The sequence below is a fragment of the Toxotes jaculatrix genome, chromosome 23 (assembly GCF_017976425.1).
Source record: "Toxotes jaculatrix isolate fToxJac2 chromosome 23, fToxJac2.pri, whole genome shotgun sequence".
Lineage (NCBI taxonomy): Eukaryota > Metazoa > Chordata > Actinopteri > Toxotidae > Toxotes > Toxotes jaculatrix.
In genome coordinates, this window is record NC_054416.1 from 7,723,831 (window position 1) to 7,743,914 (window position 20,084).

A 20,084-nucleotide genomic window follows, 5' to 3' on the forward strand; every position below is an offset into this window, starting at 1 on the left:
TTCAATACAGTGTGACAGGAGAGGTTGATTCATTCTGGAGAAAACAGTGCCTGTTGAGAAAAAATGTTGACAGAGTAGCAAGAGACAGTAAAACGGAAGCAGAAAGAATGAAGAGAGAAGCAGAAAAGGGGCAGTGTACAGTTTCCATCACCAAACAAAACACTACATATTTCTTTGAAAGACAAAGTGTTAAGTTAGGCTACTCTGCACGCTGTCAATAGCGGCGTTCATCATAGGGCCGCAGCCGCAGTCTATATATTGATTAAACCATCCATCACTTTAACTCTACAAGACATTATTTCTAATTAAAAAGTAAGTCATAAATTTGGGGCTTTATTGCCAGGCTGGGGCTGTAAATAAAATTCAAGGAAGGGCGGAAACAGATTGCAGCCCCTGTCCACGGTTTAGAGCCAGTATAAAAAGGACAGACGGGTGTGATGACACCTTTGGGATCCTCGCATGCAGACCGTGGGGCTGACGACAGGGAGATGCTCAGCTTCATCCCACATAAACAGATGCAAATCAATAATTTCTCTGGTTGTGTTTTTATAAAACACAATTTTCCTCTCTGAAGGGCTAAGGAGCAGGCCATGCATATGGAGAACCAATATGTAAATAAAATTTTCATAAAGCCCTCTCTTTTACGAATATGTAAAAGGAACAGCATTTGGTGTACTTGAAAATGACGTATAATCATAAGAATATGAAAGTGCTCCATCACGCAACTGGGTTGGACAGTAGGCTGGCAGTAACAACAAGCTCCTATTATCCATCTGTGTCTCCATTTTTCTCTGCTAAACAACAATTTTGCTGCCAAATATGCAGTCGCAGGACATTATTTAATGATCCCTGTTGATAAAGAGGCCATTAGTACACCTACACTGTAGCCAAAGCTCTGACATTGGACAGACAAACACAGAGCACATACTCAGTCATAGCAGAGGACACTTCACATTTGACAACTTCTGATTATCTCAGTGTGTACGCCAGTTGTCAGGCGGTGAACTCCCCTGACAGCCAGTGGCAGAGTGTTGGTTATTTTTTGACGGGCACACAGGGATGTCTGATTTCACAGGTACTGGCCAAAGGGAGGGAGGAAATGGAGAGAATTAAGGGAAGAAAATGAAGAAAAGGCATGTCACTGGATCTACTGCCTCCACTGGCAACAAAGGAAAGCGTGTACAATCATTATTCATCTTTCCTCTCCTGGGCTAATTTTGTTTTTCCATACCTGCCAGAACAGGAGCTGACCACACGAGCGCCTTCTGACTGTGATGTGATAACGATAGAAAGGATGGAGAATCATATTTGGTTAACCGATACCCAGACAGGATCCTTGCCAAAGTGAGGGAAGTGGCCTTAGTCTTGGTGAGAGACAGAAAGAGAGAATCACCCTCCAGGGGGAAGCGAGAACTAATGAGTGAGCTAAAAAGGACAAGATGGAGTGATCCTCTATAAAAAGACCAGCAGTAATCTCTGCCTCTCCTCCCTCTCCTCTCCCCTTAATGTCCTAAGAGATCCTGGCTCCTGCGTAAAGCCTGCTGCCTTCGCACTTCAAACAGAGCAGATTAGAGCCGCACACCTTGCTGGAGCTGAAGCTTTGGACAGGGTGCAGGAGAAGTTCAAGGGAGACTCAGTGTTACCAAAACCAAAGAGGAAAAACTCTTAAAGGTAGCAAGCATCTCTCTGGACTTCATACTTCTGAACAGCGTCTGCTGTATCAGCATGTGACTGCAAATACTGACTTCAGTATCCACTTACCATATCTCTAACCCAATGCCTTGGAGCTCAAATAACATCAGTGTCTTTCAAATTAGAGCCATTGCTGCTTTGGATTCTTCTGTCGTGTCAGATGATATCAGCGTAGCCCCAGAGGTGCAAGCAGCGCTTGAATCTAATCGTCATCAACAGATCGTCCTGTTCGTTTACATTAGCATAAATGGTCACGGCGCAGAGGGGGGCAACAGTAAGACACAGTGGGAGAGGAAGGAGTGGCAGAAGAAGATGGAGAGAAACCACTGAGCTGCTGTGTGAGCTTGCTGTCAAGGGTGCTGTTTTATTAAGACACCCAAACTGTCAGGGCAGATATCAGGAGAGCAGCCGGGCACATGACAAGACACTTGTGCTAACATCCCAGTAACCCCTTCTCATACCAAAATAGCTCCGTCCAAATTTACCGTTCTCTCTGTCAGACTTGGGGGGCACCATTGTCGAAGGGACTCTCACCTCTAGCAATCAAGGCAAGTGAAACGTTCACCTGCATCGTCCTCTGGGACTGAGGAGGTGGGCTGTGACAAAGAAATAACAGTGTGGGTTTGTGTGTGCCTGGGTGTGATAGATTGGCAGAGGAAAAATACTGAAGTGTATTTTTCCAGAAATCACTCAGCTAAACAAAATGTTGAAGGAATGGTTCACCACTTTTGGGAAAATTCACTCTTTTGCCAAGCTGGATGAGAGGATTTCATCCATTCTCATATCTGTCTGCAAAAAAACATAAATGAAGCTGCAGCCAGCAGGTGGTCAGCTTAGCCTATAGCAAGACCGGGAAAAAAAGGGAACACAGCTACCCTGGCTGTGTGTGTGTGGCTAGCTTTCCATCCTGTTTCCAGTCTTTAAGCTAAGCAATGCTTAACACACAGATATGAGCACGATATCGATCTTCTCCTACAACCCTTGGCAAGAAAAACAAAAAAAGGCTTATTTCCTAAAATGTCGATCTATTCCTTTAACTATCCAGTTGTGTGTCAAAGTGTGCACTATTTGTATCTTAAAATAGATACACACTTTGCAGAATTTAAAAATGCATGGACGCATGCAGAAATCACTGATGAGAGAGAAAAAATCTGCGCTTTTATCATGATAATGCAGTTCAAGGGAGAGATGAAGGGCCGCTGAAGACATGAATATTGTATTGAAAGAATTGGAGGGGGAGGACATGCACAGTGTCTCGGCAAACACCACACCATACTAAGTACATACACAATTACTGTGTGTATACACACACCAGCTGACATATACATACAGTATATGCTGATGCAAGCATGACCACCATACACACTTATGTATCTCTTAAAGAACTCAACAGCACTGTGAATAATTAAGGTTACAGCTGCCTTAAGTTCAGAACAAAACAGTAGCCCAAACAAAAGGAAATAAATGTCCTAATGTAGCGAGATGTTGTGTGAATCTCCCTTTAATTTATCCAAAAAGGCATAATGCTGCTCCTTAATGATTCCAAGAACAAATAAATGAACGTATGTGGGTTTGCTTAAGGTTAAAATCAATAGTAATCAGATGATTTGGAAGACCTGACACATAAACAGATCATTTTTAGCACCACATTCATCTTTTAACCACAGTTTACATGAATAAAAGTAATGATGAGATGACCAAGTGACTTTTTCATGCAGCTGTAGGGGTGTTCGCATATGAACTCCTGGACAAAATGACCACAAACTTGTCTGAGCAAATATATTTCCAGCAGGTTGCTGTTGTCTTGACAACAGCAATTTGCACAAAGGGTCAACAAATTTGTCATTATCAGCCGTGCACTACATCAAGCAATGTGTGCCTTTTAAATAATTGGGTCATTTAGAGGGTTGTGATGCTGGTATCCTTGAGCCAGGCCCCTTTTGGTGCTGACTTTAGTTGCCCAAGTAACAGGACAGCAACAACAAAGACGTGCAAAGTCAACTACCTCTGGACAGGATTCAAATTCAAGAACACTGCTGACATCGGCCAAAAGGATTTCACTCCCTTACCCATTCAAATGACCTGTTTTGCATCATTTCAAGCAGTTCGGGCAGGATCACACTATGAAAACAAAAGGCAGGGCTTTAAGATAACAGAACCAAAACTTGGCTGGGCTAATGTCATCACTGGCCATTATGGTCAAACTAACTTGAATGGCGGATGCTAAGGGCAACCATGATGGGTATGCAAAGCATTGTGGAAGGGTGCAGAGGCTCATATTCTCTAAAAAGGCTGAAAAGACGGGTTATAGTTGAACAGCTTTCTACATATGTCAAATTAATAGTATCCTTTACATCTTAATGCCAGATATATCTCACAGCTCTATTATAAATTATTGTGCTTGTAAATCAAGCAGGATTTGTGCCTTCCTTTGCTTAAAATGATCTCCCTGAAGTAGATTGGCCTTAATCCAAAGTGATCACAAATTAAGCAAAACAAGGTGAATCAAATGCAGTTTGTAATTCCACGTCAGGGTACATTAGGATATTTATCATCACAGCGATTCCCAGCTCTTAATTCATGTGACATCTTTCAGCACTAATACAGTATTTGATTCCTGAGAAGCACCAGTACACGGTCACACAGCATGACATCTGGAGGAAAACAGTGGGTTGCAGGACAAGTCGCTAAAATGGGCTTCCACACAGAACAGAGATCAAGGCCATTATGTCTGTACCAGATTTGCACTTCATATCTTAAAAAATACAAGCCAGCACCACGCACAACTACCACCCGCTGCTCTCAATGTTATTCAAATGACAGCACAATTCTATTTTCACCTTGTAACTAATGTGACCATTACTCCTATGTCAGCAACATTTACTGTCCTTTCTTTTGTGCTGGAATATGGTGGCGAACTGGCAAATTAATTCTAAAAAATGGGATTATCCTGGAAAGTGTGTGTACTTGCTGGGATTGAGCTCTGAAAACTCCCATCCCATCAACCCTCCTGTAAGAGTCACACAAAGAATATGAGCCGCTGTGGCCTTATCAAAAAGGCGATATGACACATTCTCCCCCAGTGCCAGTTTTTATACCTTGATCTCGTTGAATGCAATTCCGTAAAAATAGCATAAAAACATGAACAAGGCCTCGATACATGTAAACAATGTATGCACAAAAAGAATATGCACTGCCGCAAGGAAGTAGTTAGGAAAAGAGGAAAAAAGGGGCGACTGCATGGAATGAGATGGAGGGGAAACAGGCTAGATGGGTGTAGCAGGATATGTTTGTGTGTAGATGTATGTGTGTGTGTGTGTGTGACAGAGTGAGAGGGAATGTCGGCAGGCAAACCTATCATCCACAGAGCCCACCAGTAAACTCTGGAGGGCAAACAATCTCCCTAATTGAATTCAATCCAGCCTCACCACAGGAGGCACCGAGGCTAGTGGCTCCATTCAGCATAGAGAGGGTTGGTGGAGGTGGCGGCAGTGGAGGGAAGTGTGTGTGTGTGTGTGTGTCAATGGGATGAGGAGGGGAGGGCTTTAGCTGGCATGACAAGTGAGCAAGGAAAGGGGGGAAAAAAGATAAGTACAAGCGGCAGAGAGCAAACACAGGGCTGCGGAAGACAACAATGACAAACAGACAGGGAGAGGAGAAAGAGCTCGGTGCGTGAAGGTTTTGGTGGTTAAGGGGTGGAGGGTGGGGAGGTGTGCAGAGAGCAAGAGACTCGAGGCGTGGAGAAATGGAAGCCAGCTGCGCTTTTGCATGATTACACCAAAAACATCATTTGCATCAGGGAATGAAATCCAAACACGCCTGATAGATACGTATGGTTACCAACCAAAAAAGAACTCCTTGTTGCTGGCGGCAGAAATTAAAGGCTTACCAGTGATGCCCCGCAGATTTGCATATGAAGATGAGTACCTATCGTGAATCATTTTCATAAACATCCTATTGCACACAAAAAACAAGCCCAATTGGCCCATATGAATGGTCTTCATTACGGCGCTGTGTAGAGGGGAAACTGCTTGTGTACTTAATCTGGGATCTACTGGGTATTCATAACTTGTAATGCAACATTTTCAGCTCGGTTTGTCAGGTCTGATGCTGTCAGAAACGGTGATAAAATTGTACAATACCTTGGCTTGAGAAGAGAGTGGGATTCTTGAGTGTTCTCCTCACAAATCCAGTATATCACATGCCAGATAATAAAACCATGTTCTGCCCTGGAAGGAAAAACAGAGAGGAAGCAGGTTAGGAGAGAGAACAGGACAGTGTTGCATCAGTAAAACGTGTCAACACTGATTCTTTCAAAATAGGTGAGGGACAATGAGAGGGGACAAATTAAACAGTCAAGCAGGGGCAAGTTTTAATGTCTGCCAGCACGACTTTAAGACCATTAACAGGCCTGCACACATCTAAGACTTAGAGTTACTTAGAAAAGCCCCCAAAACACTGAAAATAATCACTTTTTAATGCCTGAAGTGTTAGTTTATTCGAGTCACCTCAAACGCAAACTCTGTATTTTGGTCCCTTATGGGAGGACCATTATTAACTGGCATCTTCATAAATTTTTCAGCTGTTGTCTGGTTCCCACACTGGTGATAGAGCCGGATTGCTGCTGTATGAAGTGCTATTCAGGTCACATCAGCTTTTAATGGCTGATTTATTAGGGCCCAACAGGGGCTTGATGATGGGCTGCAGGACAAAGAGCCTGTTTTAAACTGCATTAACACTCTGCAGTAAATATCCCATACAACATTAGCATTTTGATGACTGCCTCCCCCAGTCACCTTTTGCGCTGTCTCGCTTTCCCCATCGTGCACACTTTGCTCTTCCGCTCTGCCTTTTAGCCTTTGTTTCAGTCCATCTTTTACATATGCTACTTTCTCTATTTTAGCCTTCATGTCACTGTACTTATTTCATTTTTCTAATCATATTCAATATAAACCTTAGCTGGGCTGAAGCGAGTATGCACAGATGAAGCGGTCAAGCTTAATTATAGCAGAATTAATGGGCTGAGGTAAATTCAAACTGTATTCAGCGAAACCGAAAAGAAGATCTTTCTTCTTTACCTATAAAGATGAAAAACATGTCACCTCGCTCCCTTTCCTTATTGTGATGCAAACTATCTTTACATGATTTCTAATTAAATCTCACCTGCGATAATAAAAGTGATGAGCACCAGCACTTTTGTAATTGAGGTGTCTGTAGCAGGTTAGGGTCTTGAATAGTAAGCCAAAATTAAAAAGGATTAATCAGTAGTACAGTGTTTACTATGCAAATTGGGGAGATATTGGATTTTAGAGAATTAAAAAGACTTTTTTTTTTTCTTTTTTACACCAACCTATTTGAACTGTCTGTCACATGTCAACATATCTTTTAAAAGCACTGGCACATGCTTTAAACATTACCTTCTATGTCTGTAACAAGTCATAAACAAAGCACAGACAAGCAAAACTGAAATAAACCAATAACGCTTTCTGTTTGTAGCTGTCATCAGGTTTGTTATTGTGCATGTGTGTCACTGATCAAAAACCTGCTGAGTTCCATTTTTTCCCAAATTGATGCTACAAAAGGAAAAAAAAAATTCTCAATTATATTGCCAATCTTCCAAATATCATCTGGGCACAACGGCCGACCGATCTTGGCTTCAAAACAAGTGCTGGGTCCGTGCTTCATCAAATCTGCTGTTCATTATGTTTGATCAAATTTGAGACTTTGGCGGAGAAAGCAGATGCCATAGGTCAATTCAGCTGAACCGCTAAAGCTAGTTCGGTCAACAGAGCATCTGCCAGTCATTTAGCAGGCCTGGGAGTGTTTGGAAAAGAACACAATCACACCATGTTGTAACAATCCTAACCACAAACTGTTGCACAAAAAGAGTGAGAGTTCACAGACAATAGAGAAGAAAAATTATATCCCGGACAGTTTAATGGGCCACAGTTGGCTTTCATCATCTACTTACACTGGATCCCATTTTTATTCACATCTTATTTACAGTAATTACAGCAATCGTACAAATCTTTAATTTTACATATTCACTACTCCACTTCCTGGTCGTCCTCTCTGTGCAGAGACACTATCAGAGCCAAATTCAAACCTGCTCTCTTATAATCATTGATGTTAAAGTACTGGCATTAGTTGAGAACTGAAGCTTCCAAAATATCTTCAAAGGGTTTTGGACCAGAGAAACGTACACCAGGCAGTTCCAGGCACCTAAGGCAATCTTGTACCATTACTACTAGGATGTTCATTCCAAAGATATGCAATTCCTCTGAAGTACTAGGCATGGATGACCCAACATGACACTGTGTGAGGAAGCGGCTTATTAATGCCAAGATGCTTGTTAATGAAAGCAGAACGGTAAAGTTACTCAGGATTGTTGTTTTTCTGTGCAATACTGTAGTCGCAATTTTGACTGTGATTATCTAATTTAATTTTAACTAGGTTTTTTTTTATGTGTCTGGTCTCACATTTATGTTTGAATGTGAATAAAATCGGATAAAAACAATTGCATATACAAAGGCTAACATTAACGTTGGCAGGAATCTCAAATGAAGCACTTTGAAAACAGTGTGCTTTACAATTTACATGAAAGATGTGAAAAATTCCAGCAATTCTGTTCACCGGCAATGATTCCCCATTCCTGAAGTGCATGAGTCCAAGAGGAGCTTTACTGCATTAACACAAAAAAAAATGTCTCGGAAAGAGCCTCTTTGCCCCTCTTCTTCAACACATTATCTTCTCTACTCTGTTTTTTAGTTCCCATGGTGAAAGGAGTGTTTTCTTAATTAAAAAGTGATGAAACACAGCCTGACTATCCCACTGTCACTGCCGTGAACTTACACCCAAATTTGATTTCACACCCTAAAAGTGATTTATTGTGGTACATGGTGCTGGGTATCGCACTGCTGAGTGTGGTCAGCAGACCACATTTCTGACCACGCCCGACAGTAATGTTGGGTGCAACAATGCTTTTCTGCCATGGAAGAGTTTCATCATCCTTTATAATGTGCATTTCCACAAAACTAAAAGGAGCAGTGAAAATAGGAAGAGAGAGAGCTATCCTGGACTCATAACAACTGATGTGTAGTAGCATTCATTCCCTTGTATTTGTGTATATGTACTGTATATGTTCAAAGAATATAAATAAATACACACATATTACTGGTAAGACAGGGTTTTTTCTTGCCAGAATAAACTGTTCTGCTACAGTGGTTTTCATCAACTGGTTATTTATTATTTGTTTATTGTTGTAGTGGGTGCACTTATATATCCTGTGTTGGCTTTAGCTGTTGGTTACCTCAGCCTCGGGTTTCATGCTCTTTAAGAGTAGACAACCAGTCCTGACAAAAGGTACTGGGGTATGAATTTGACCAAATAAAGAGAAAGGCCAGACTAACAGTACCATTCCTGCCTCAAGGCAAAAAGCTCCATATTGTAGTTTTAGGGCATTCTTGAAATTCATTAGCAGCTCTAGCACCAGCCTATCATTGTGTGTCAAAAAAAAAAAAAAAAAAAAACCTGCTATCAGGAGACAAAAGAACATATGATAAAGCACTGGACACATGCAGCCGCTGTATGACTGATCCAAGTTGACAGCCTGTGGTGTGTCTCTATAAAAGCATTTACTGAGGCACAGCACCGTGGCCTGCCGAAAGCTCATCAAAGAGTGGCTTATTTTATCAGCCAAGTGGAAAATGTGCTGAGAAAGAGTGGGAGAGGCAATAGTGAGGAAGTCAGCGAGAGTAACTCAGCTATTGTGCCCATCGCTGACCCAAACACCCGTGTTACAGTAGTCACGGCCGCTCACAACAAAAGCCCTAATCGGCGGAGCCGGGCTCTAAATTAAATGACCCTGTGGTTGTGACACTGTAACTGACAAGCCAGCCTATACATGCTGAGGCCAAAGGCAAAGGAGATACAGCTAATGAACAGAAAATGTATTGAAAAGGTGCCATCTTTTACAAGTACAGCCAGCCTTGAGTAACCTACATACTCTTGTGTGAAGTATGCAATATACACTGTTAGCACTTATTCAACGACTTGCAGCCATTTCATAGATTATACAGACTTTAAAATGAGCTGCACTCGGAGACAGAAATAACCGGGCTTCATAAAGATTTGGTTTGCACCCTCAGGTAGGCTGCACTTCGAGTATAACGTACCATGACTTTCACCAACTATTACACCTCTCACACTGGAAGAGTGTGCATATATTTTTAACTGCTTAAATCCTACCGCCATTCCGAAAAGGTAAACACAAAGGAGAACGATTCACCACTACATCAAGGTATGACATACAAACAAGCTCTTTATTCATGAAATGTAAATTTAACATATTATATTTCACTGCTATTATCTGTCAAGTAATCACAGCCAGTCAGGGACTGCTTATGCGGAGGGAAGGAAAAGCTTACCAGCTTAAGTCAATGGGCAGCATTTATAATGCATGGGCAGCATCCCTACCCCCCAAGGGTCACATTAAATTCAAGGAAGCTGATAACAATTGACTGAGGTTGTTGGCAACTGCAGGAAGATTATGTATAGTTACGTCTCTGCTTTCTCATTCTTTAGTCTCACTCTAATTCACTGCCTCTTCACTTTCTCAGTAGCCACTTGTCTTGTGTTGTGGATTCTTTCCCTCTCTTCTTTTCCTCATCTTTCTTCTCCCGACTACTCGACTATCATTATCTGTATGTTTTTTACTTCCTATTTCTCTCTTGCACTCCATGTTGGCATACCAATGAGAAGAGTTGATGAGGGACATACAGCGCCAAGCACTACAGTCCTTCCCCTGAAGACTTCCCTATACACGGGGCCCTAATTGGCCTTAATTGGAAAGGGATGAACCTTGGGATATGAATCTGTGGGTTACAATGTGCCACATGTATGTGTTCTTGTTCGTGTCCATTTGTCTGTGTTTGTGGAAAAATAAAAAAAATAAAAAAGACAGAAGAAAAAAGCAAAAAGAAAACACACACAACCTCCAGAATAATGCCTTCTGCTAAAGTGGTACACAACACCTCCGTTTTAAATTTTTATACGTGGGTGTATTCAAGCTCATGTGTTTGAATATTTATGTAAATATCATGTTTTTGTAGTCCCTGGGCTTTTCTAGCCAGAACCAGATTTATGTTATCACATGATCTCACCAGCAATCCCAGCTCAAAGCCAGTACTTAAAAGGCTTTACGTTTATGATACCCAATACTAAATGCATGAAATGTGTCGTCAAAAAGAAGCTGTCAAAATGCCATATATTCACACAGCAATTTCCCCCTCTGCCGGGGCCACCAGGATGTTTACCTTAGCAGGAGAATATCATTATGATAATCACGCTTGTTGTTATTTGGAATACATATACATTCCCACCACGATGACCAACCTTGCAGCAGAACATAAAAGTCAATAGAGGGGAAAATTGTATGGGTGACACTAGTGGGACTTGACACCATAGGTCCTTCACGAGGATGCACGTTGTGTGCATGTACAATCAGCCATTTAGCATTTTTCTTTGATGATAACACCACAAAGAGAGACACATCTATTCAGTGAAGGGTTACTGGGCATGGCCATGGAGAGGCACAGAAGATGCACTTGAGATGAGTGCCGCAAGAAATCAAAAAAGAGGATTATTTTCAATGGGTCATCAGTTATATAGTGTCTTTTTGACACTGATTCAATGTAAACGAGAGCTTCAGCTAATTTATTTTCATTCTTAATTCATCTATCCAATTTATTCCTAATTAATCAAGCAGTTAGTTATTCTTCAAAGTGTCTGAGAATGGGGACATATGCCAATTGCAAGTTCTCAGAGCCTGAGGTGTCGTCTTCTAACTGCTTATTTTGACTGAAAAACTGCTAAAAATTTAAAGGGATTTGGTTTATAATGATGTATGACAGTGAAAAGCTACAAATTCTCACACTGGAGAAGCTGCAAGCTACAAATATTTGTCATTTTTCTTTGACAATTGATCAGAACAAATGATTTAGGGCTGCAACAAATGATTTATTTTCATTATCAATTAATGGGCCAAGTATTTATTAATTTATTTATTTGGTCTATAAAATGCAATAAAATAGTGAAAAATGTCCAGAATAATTTCCCAGACCCCAAGATGACATTTTCAGATGTATCGGTTTGTCCGACCAACTGTACAAAATCGAGATATTCATTTTATTACAAGGCTTAGTAAAGCAGCAAATACCTCTAACCACAAGGATCTTAAGGCACTTTGTTAAAACATTAGTTCAACAGTTAGTGGATGATCAAAATTGTTGCAATTAATTTTCTGTCAATCAATACATGGACTTAATGCCTCAGCTCTAAAATAATTAATCATTAAAGTTGTTGCTGATTAAATTCCCTTCAAATCAGGTAATCATTCTAATACTAATGTAAAACATTTATATGTGAGCAAAGGACACAAACTATGCCCCCAGCAGCCCCCCTCTGCACTCAAAAACACAAAATCTGCAACTAATTGAAGACATGGATCGAGTTACAGTTAGTTTACTTCTCAATCCTGTTTCCATGTGCAAGCATGTGCACCCCAGCCAACCTTCTGTGCCCTTTCCCTCCCCAACCTGACAAATATGGAACTTGACCCTTTCTGAATTCTGAAGCCGACCTGCACACTGAATATAACCTTGGCATAGACAAGGGGAGTGAGGTGTGTTTCCAATCAACTCTTGAGTCTTTGTGTGTGCGCTGAGGTGTGTGTGAATGCATGCATGCTGTGTTTATGTGAATTGTGTATGTCTCTGTGTATACATGTCTGTGCCTTTACGTGATTATTTGTTCATATATGACTGCTTTTAGGTGCGTGTTTGTGGGTGCGCAGGGTTCAATAACCATGTGTGCAGCAGGGGGGCTCTGGAGTGTCTCAGCACCCAAGGCGCCAAGGACATGGCTTGACAGGTGTGCGTGGAGGACCTAGTGGTCTGCAGAGCAGCAGTGGGCAGCAGCACAATGTGCCCATTCAGGCCTGGAAGGAGACAACTGAGATATTGCAGGACCCCTGTGAGGAGGGGGTGGTCATCTGGGAGCATGTCAACCTTTCACTGTGACTACAAAGAAAGACATAACTATAACTGCATCAACACAGTAATGGGCTGTGTGACCCCATGCTGGCTAGCTGTCTACTGGTATGTGACGGATTTAGGTTGTCAACATGTTCTACTGTAGAAAGATAACTTTGACTACTGAGGCTCAAAATTGGGTTTAATGTGGAACTATAGTTCGTAATAGGTGAATAGTTGAGAAGAGTCTCGACATTATATAGGCCAAGAGTGGAAACACTTGACAGACTTGTCAGAGTAAATGATTACAGAGGTATAAGCTACATCCCATAATGGCGCACAGTCCTGTTTTTATTCCATTTATCCCAAGTATGTGCCAAATCTGTCAAAGGAAAACAAGCCTTTGAAAGGATAAAAATATATTTGCCCTTTTCTAAACCATCACTGAAAAACAATTTCCACCATCAGTTATCCTGCAAAAATTAAAAACAACAAATGTCACAGCTTTGACAAATTTCAAATTTATCACAGATTCCTCATTTACAAGGATGAACGAAATGACCATTGAGGTGGTAAAATTTTATATTATCTCTGAAATTAATAACCAGTGGAGATAAATAATTTAGGTACTTAAGCACAGTCACTGAATTATGGTTTCAAATACAGCCCAACGCATACCAATGCATGCACACACACGTTCATACACAGACACTCAGTTTCAGATAGACTAAAAGAACTCACGTGACAAATCACTGTGATACACAAGCTAATGGCAGGATGTGACAGAAATGGCCACTGTCTGGAAGAATTACATGGCTGTGTGGTCCATACGTCCTTAACGCACATCTGACAAGAGCTTTTAAAACACACACAATGCCACGAGCACAACTATCCATGCAGAAAATTGGACAGCCATCCTTCAGCTACGACATAAATCTGTGGGGTAGCAACACGCGTCGGAGAGCAATATAGTATAGAACGAGTCTCTGCTGAAACCAAAAAGTAATTGAATCGAGGATGAATATAGACAGGGCGGGATGAGAGTTGAAGGAAAACATGTCATATGAATTTGATGCTCTGTGAGAGAATGCTTTCAAGAAACATGCAGAAACCGCTGAAAATACTGTAATAATCTAGAAATTCTTTTTTTTTTATTGCCCTTGATGGTGAAACAAAAAGCCTTGATGGTTGTTCTCTAACCCCAACCATATCCACCCCTTCTCTGTGAGAATTTTTTATGCTATATCCAGTTCCACAACTTATCCAACATCAGCCAGATAACCTTAACCTACATTCGCTGTCGCCATATACAGTACTACACACCAGAGGTCTCTGAAGCTGCAACCTCTGAGTCCCAAGGCTATCTGCCCACTAAATCACATTTGTAGAGTCATATTAAACATGTAGCCCCGAGGAGAGCAAAAGCTCAGCAAAGAATGATAGGCATCTTTTCTATCATTGAAAGCCTGCGCTGCATTATTCCATGCTAGGGGCTGATGTGATAGCATGTGGCCATCGACTGCTTTAATGTTACAATATGGGCTGTGGATAGGTATTCAATTCCTCTTGGATGCAGCAAGAGATAAGGGGCATATTCTCATCAGGTCACAAGCAATGAGCCAATGTGACTGATGTGAATGGATCGGGGAAAGAAACTGCCACTGTGAGGACAAGAAAAAGGTGTGTTTATGCTTATAATTATATAAATGGCCTGCATAGAAAAAAATGAGAAAAGAAAATCTTGGACGCGCTACAATATGTGTATTTACTGCAAGTACATAACAAGATATGGATATCCTTTATCCATCTTTACCTCTGAAAGCACACCCAAAGCCCCCCAAATCCCACCTCCCACGTCAGGTTGTCAACAGAAATGTCGCATTGAGTCATCTGAACGGGGATGTGACTACTATGTTAGAAAAAAAAATCAAACCAGAAACTACTGAGCTACTAGGAAAGCTACTGAGATAATGATGAGCAGCAGTGGAGCTGCGGTTACCAGTGCTCAGTGTTCAACTGAAACAGGAGCTGCATACTAATGGAAACCTGGATCTTTGAAGGAGCTAGAATATTCCCATCGTTCTCTTGCTGTTGTTGTCTAATTGAGCATGTTGCAAGTACAAGAAGAGCAGTCATTGACAGCTATCTAATTTAACCCAGTATCCTGGGAATCACATCCATATTAGACAATTCTGCACCTCACAGTGTATGTCCAGCATCAATGCAGGCACTAGTTTACTTCTTAAGAAGCAAGGTGAAGTACAAGGGTGAGGAGAAGTGGATGGGCATATAGTTTGTCTGAATGTTACGTTGATGAACTGTAGTTTTTCCCTAACCATACTTAAGTGTTTTAAATGCCAAACTCTTATGATACCCTATTTACAGCCAGGAGATTTAGTTGCCTAACCCAACTATACTATAACTAAAGTTGAATTGCCATAACTAGTTCTTTCCTGACCATAACCATACTATGGTGGGAATAAGCAGGTGTTATAGAGAGCAAGAATTTTAATGTTAGGCTCCGAACATAAAATCTGTCCCTGAACACGAAGCAGGTTTTTGCAGAATTGTCCAATACTGATACTCGTGTCTGCAAAATAGGCTTGGTCTAATTTTACACTTTGCTCCATTGTGTTTATGTTTTCCAGTCAGTATGCTCTGGGTTTCAAATTGTCAGTTGACTTGATGAAATAGAGAAATGGCTCCTGAATTTGGTTATCAGTTTTCAGAGCAGTTTAAGTGATCCCTCTGACCTTCTGGCTTTTTACCTGTTATGGTATGTTGTTTTTGTTAGATCTTCTAGGAATCAGGGCAGGGGGAGTAAAATTTCATTTTAACTGGGCATAATAATTCATTCCAGCTATCCAGTGGAGGTAACAGTATAGCGGGGCACCAAATGGCAAACCTTTCCACAAGTCTCAGAAACTATATATGGTGACAGTCAGCATATTTTCTGGTTTCTGTTACTTGGGTCATGTATAGGTCGCAAATGAGATTTTAGAATGAGGTTCAGAGGTCATGAGATTGGTTCAGCATATTTTGCGTGCCATTAAAATTGTTTATGGGTATATGAAAACAAACTGCCAGTGCATGGTAACAGACACAAGGAGACAGATGGCTGCAGGAGTGGGGTTTCTTATGCATGACGAATTGTCGCATCTGCTGGTGTGACTGTGCAAAGCTCGCGGTCAGGGGAAGTTCTCAAGAAAACAGGAGGAAGCGTCATCTGAAAACAAGCAAACAAAAGCCAGGCTGTCATCTGTTTCCAAAGTAACTGATCTTTTTATAGTCCAGTGTCATGTGCAGTAGCTGAGTCGGGCAGGAATCCTGCGGGGACCTGAGGGCAACTAAGGTGGCAGTCACTCTGCCGATACCCAGGTGAGAAAACATTCTGCCAAAATAAAGGCTTAAGATCACGGGAAGCAGCACCTGAAATGGGCAGAAATCCTTAGGGAAAATCTGTAGGAAGAGATTAAAGGATCCATCCACAAGTCTGGCATGACACCTTGTCATCCAGGTTACAAAAATCCAGACCAAAGGTCACTCAAAGCTTGTCAGATGTCAAAAGAGATCACAAAAACCATCAAAACTCATCAAGGTAAAGCGCTTGTATGGCCTCTGTCCAGACCTACCTGAGTTCCTTTTCAATTCAATGGCATTTCCTAATTAGATGAGAAGGATGGTTTGATGTACATGTTCTCATTATATTAAAAAGAAAGCAGAAAAAAAGGACCAAGCATGGAGCCCATCCCCTTGTTTGTCTGCAGTGCAGCGATAGAGAAGGTTACAATTGTCTCTCCCTCTCTTCAGTGCGTCCACAGATGCAGAGAAAAATCAATGCAAAAAAAAGCACTTCATTCCTGCTCAATTTCATCCTTTACTGCCAGTATAATTAAAAGTGGCTTCGACGGACTTTCCGATCCAGATTTCCCCCATCATCTGGAGGTGGCCTGTTCAAAGTCATCAGCACTTACTTCAGGGAAAAAGGCTTGTCTTGGGACTGTTATGGCATCGTGCATGCAAGACTCACGTTGACTGTATGGAAGGTTGGGTTATTGATAACTACTCTGTGGCAATTCTCTGAATGAGCATTTACAATTTGTTTACAGTGACAGATACTGAACAGCAGGAAACAAATGAGAAATAGGTAAAGAAACTGAAAAATTAAGGGGTCCATGTTTAATTATTGTAGTATCACTATTTGATCTCCCCTTTTTAAGATGCAGTAGTTGACACAAAAACAAAACCAAAGCCTTGTCCGTACCATTTAATTTCCATTTCTACCAGAGTAACATGAAGACCATAGATCATTTTACACACTCCTTCTGAAAACTGCAGTTTCCCGGACTGATAACACCAGCTGAGAGACAGAAATTAGCAAATTACCTGTGTGTCATGGCTGCTTCCAAGCTGCTGGACCAATTATTTCTGCTCTGGTGAAATTGTAAAGGCCTTTCCAGCTGTGTTTGACACAAAGATAGAAAGCTAAAAGCTTAGGAAGGCTTACTACTGACCAAAAACATAAACAAGATTACAGGAGCCTAACCTTTCAGAGTGCTCATGAGCGACAACAGAATCCCTGCTAAATGGACTTTTGGTCTGTAGCCGTCAAAAGCGGTGGTTTGTCTTTCGATACTTCCCAGCAGAGACTGAGCCAGTAAGAAAGAGTGGAACAAAGCGATCCTTGTTGTCTATGCCAATCAATAATAGGCTGTTCATTAGCAGAGACTGTACAACACATGAAATTAACAGAAAAAGACAACCAGGTGAACAATAAATTAAGAAAGAGAAACTGCAGGTATAGGTGCAATGAAACTAGAGTACAGATATCTGCTTAACTCAAGCATTCCACTGATGACTTCCAAGGCAATAACTACACCTACCTTATTAATCATTATGGGCAGAAATTCCATAAAGGGTTGCCCTACACTGACCTGAGTGAGCTCATTGTCTGGTGGCATGCTGCAGTTTCATATTTTCCAAGTGGAACTAGTTTGCTACCGTGTTAAGCTATGTGCCCTGTGTCAGCCTGACTTTTAGCTACATTTATTATGTATGAGAGGGTAAAAGGGGTCCATGAGAAGATTATAAAAGCTTAACATTTTGATGAGATTAATCTAGCTATCAATCTTCGCATGCATACAGTAGTGAACCAATTATAATGTGGCAGTCGATGAACAAATAACATTTATATCTCTGTGACTGTATGTTCTGAGCTGCTTTAAAACCTTAAAAAAAAAACATTAATTGGGAGAATTCACCATAGAAAAATTTATATCATGAGCATGTCAAGTGTACTAGTGAGGTGCAAAAGCAGACTGCAACTATCAATGCAGCCTCTGTCAGAAGATAGAGTATCACTGTGGAGAACAGGAAGGGAGTGGATGTCAGTTGCCTGGAGAGGACGATCTGACATCTCAACTCCCACTGTCTGTCATTCTCTCTTCCCAATGATGTATGGATGTTATATGGCACCACTCACCCAGCAGAACCAGTCAATACTACTATGCTGAGGAATGCTATTGTGAGACAATGGGAGACTGTGACCCTTGTTATGGAATGACAAAACTTCATGAGGGTGGAGGGGAAAGGAATGGGGCTTATGAGTAGGAGGGGGGATGTTTTTTTTTACTCAATATCACATTGTCAGCAGTCTGGTGCTAGTATTCTAATGATTAATCAGTGAAAGAATGTCTTTACAAACGCTAAAAACAAGCTAAATCAGATCCCTGTGCAACAGGATTTCTTTTTGGTTTGGTTTTTGGTTTATTCATAATATTGTAATTTATTTATAGAATACAGAATATATCAGACTTCGTCAGAGATGGAATGATAAAGCCATGGACATATTTCCATTGTTTTCCCTGGTGTTTACACAGCCCACCAACCTTATTATTGGTAAAAGAGGAACTAAAAAAAACTAGACAATTTAATCATATGAACTAATTTTTTTTATTCTTTTTTTTTTCCCTAAAGCAGAAAAGGTAAAAAAGTATCATGAAAAAGAAATTAATTTAAAGAGTTAACCACTAAAAACATATTAAGATCTCCACATTCTGTCAAAGAATCATATCTGGTGGCCAGTGTTTCTGAATCTGCTTCTCGTTGTGCTACCTGATCTGTGTTTATAATCCAACACGGCTTCTAACTCTAAAGCACACTTCTGCTCATAGTCATTATTTAAAAAAAAAAAAAAAAAATGAAGCGCAATGGACAGTAAGGATCATTTTCTCAACTGATTCCACACATTCCCTGCTAGTGCCTTAAGGTGTGTTTGCCCTTAACTGGAGAAATGTTTCTGAATAACAGCCAAAAATTTCAGATCACCGTACGAAACGCTCGATCCAGCCCTTGAACCAAGGTGACGTCCCTGCGTGGGCAGACGAGAGGAAAAGGCCCCCCGTCTTCTAGCTCCTCACCCGTGGGGGCTCTGTTCCTGCCTGCACGCCAGCGCCGTTATCGGCTGCTTATTATTTGGCTGAATGAGCTGGAGCGGGGCTCACGGGGCTCGCTTCTGACATAATGACTGATTACAGTCTTGTGGCTCCCCTCTAAGAAATCCCACAGTTGCCACCATTGCACCGTGGCGGCTCAGCATCACAGGCAAGACCAATGTAGGAGTGGATGGGGAGGATGGGGGGGTGCCTGGTCTTTTCCAGTGACAGCGTAACTGCTACCTAGTCCTCGAGCTGTCACAAGTGACACAGACACTGGTGGACACTTGGGCCATCAACCTACTTGTCATCAGGTGCCTTGTTAACGACTGCTTCTTGTAACTAAAAGGCTGGAATGGAAATAACATTAGACATTTCTATTCCCAAAGCCAAACTGCAAGAAATGTGACTAAACAACAATCCACATATTTTAATTCCTCCTTGAATAGTAAGGAGCACATCTGCCACTTCTTCTCCCTGCAGAAATGCAATACATACTAATGCATACAGACGTTAAGCCCATTAGGAGTAATATGTGTAATATGAACCACCCGTAATACCTCCTGGCTTATGAAGACACCATGCATCCTTACTTATGTATGTGGCATACAGATGCACGCAGGTGTGACAGCAGACTGAAAACAACAAAGACCAGGCTCTGTCAATAGCTACTGTTTCCGAAGAACAAGAGAAGTCATTCTGTCAGCACTTTTCATACGCCAGCTTTCAGGCAGTCAATTAAGTTCAAGGTGAGACAAAAATGTGTTGTCATTTAAACGGTTTTGCTCCACTGGGGCGGTGCATCAATTCAGTCATCTCCCTTCCAGAGGTGACAAAAGGGCTGGCAGGGAAGTTTATATTTGCCAGTTGATACACAGTTCTGCTGTCATTATACCAACCTGAGATGAAGCAGGATAGCGGGTGTACA

The 20,084-nt window shown here is 41.3% G+C and overlaps 1 protein-coding gene across 1 annotated transcript in view; it reads right to left on the reverse strand.

Annotated features, from left to right (window-relative positions):
* Positions 1 to 20,084, reverse strand: part of LOC121176663 (adhesion G protein-coupled receptor L3-like) — a 210,133-nt gene that overhangs the window by 160,643 nt on the left and 29,406 nt on the right. The window contains exon 2 of the mRNA XM_041030692.1: positions 5,835 to 5,921. The gene's annotated coding sequence lies outside the window, so the exon portion shown is untranslated. The remainder of the gene's footprint in view (positions 1 to 5,834; positions 5,922 to 20,084) is intronic.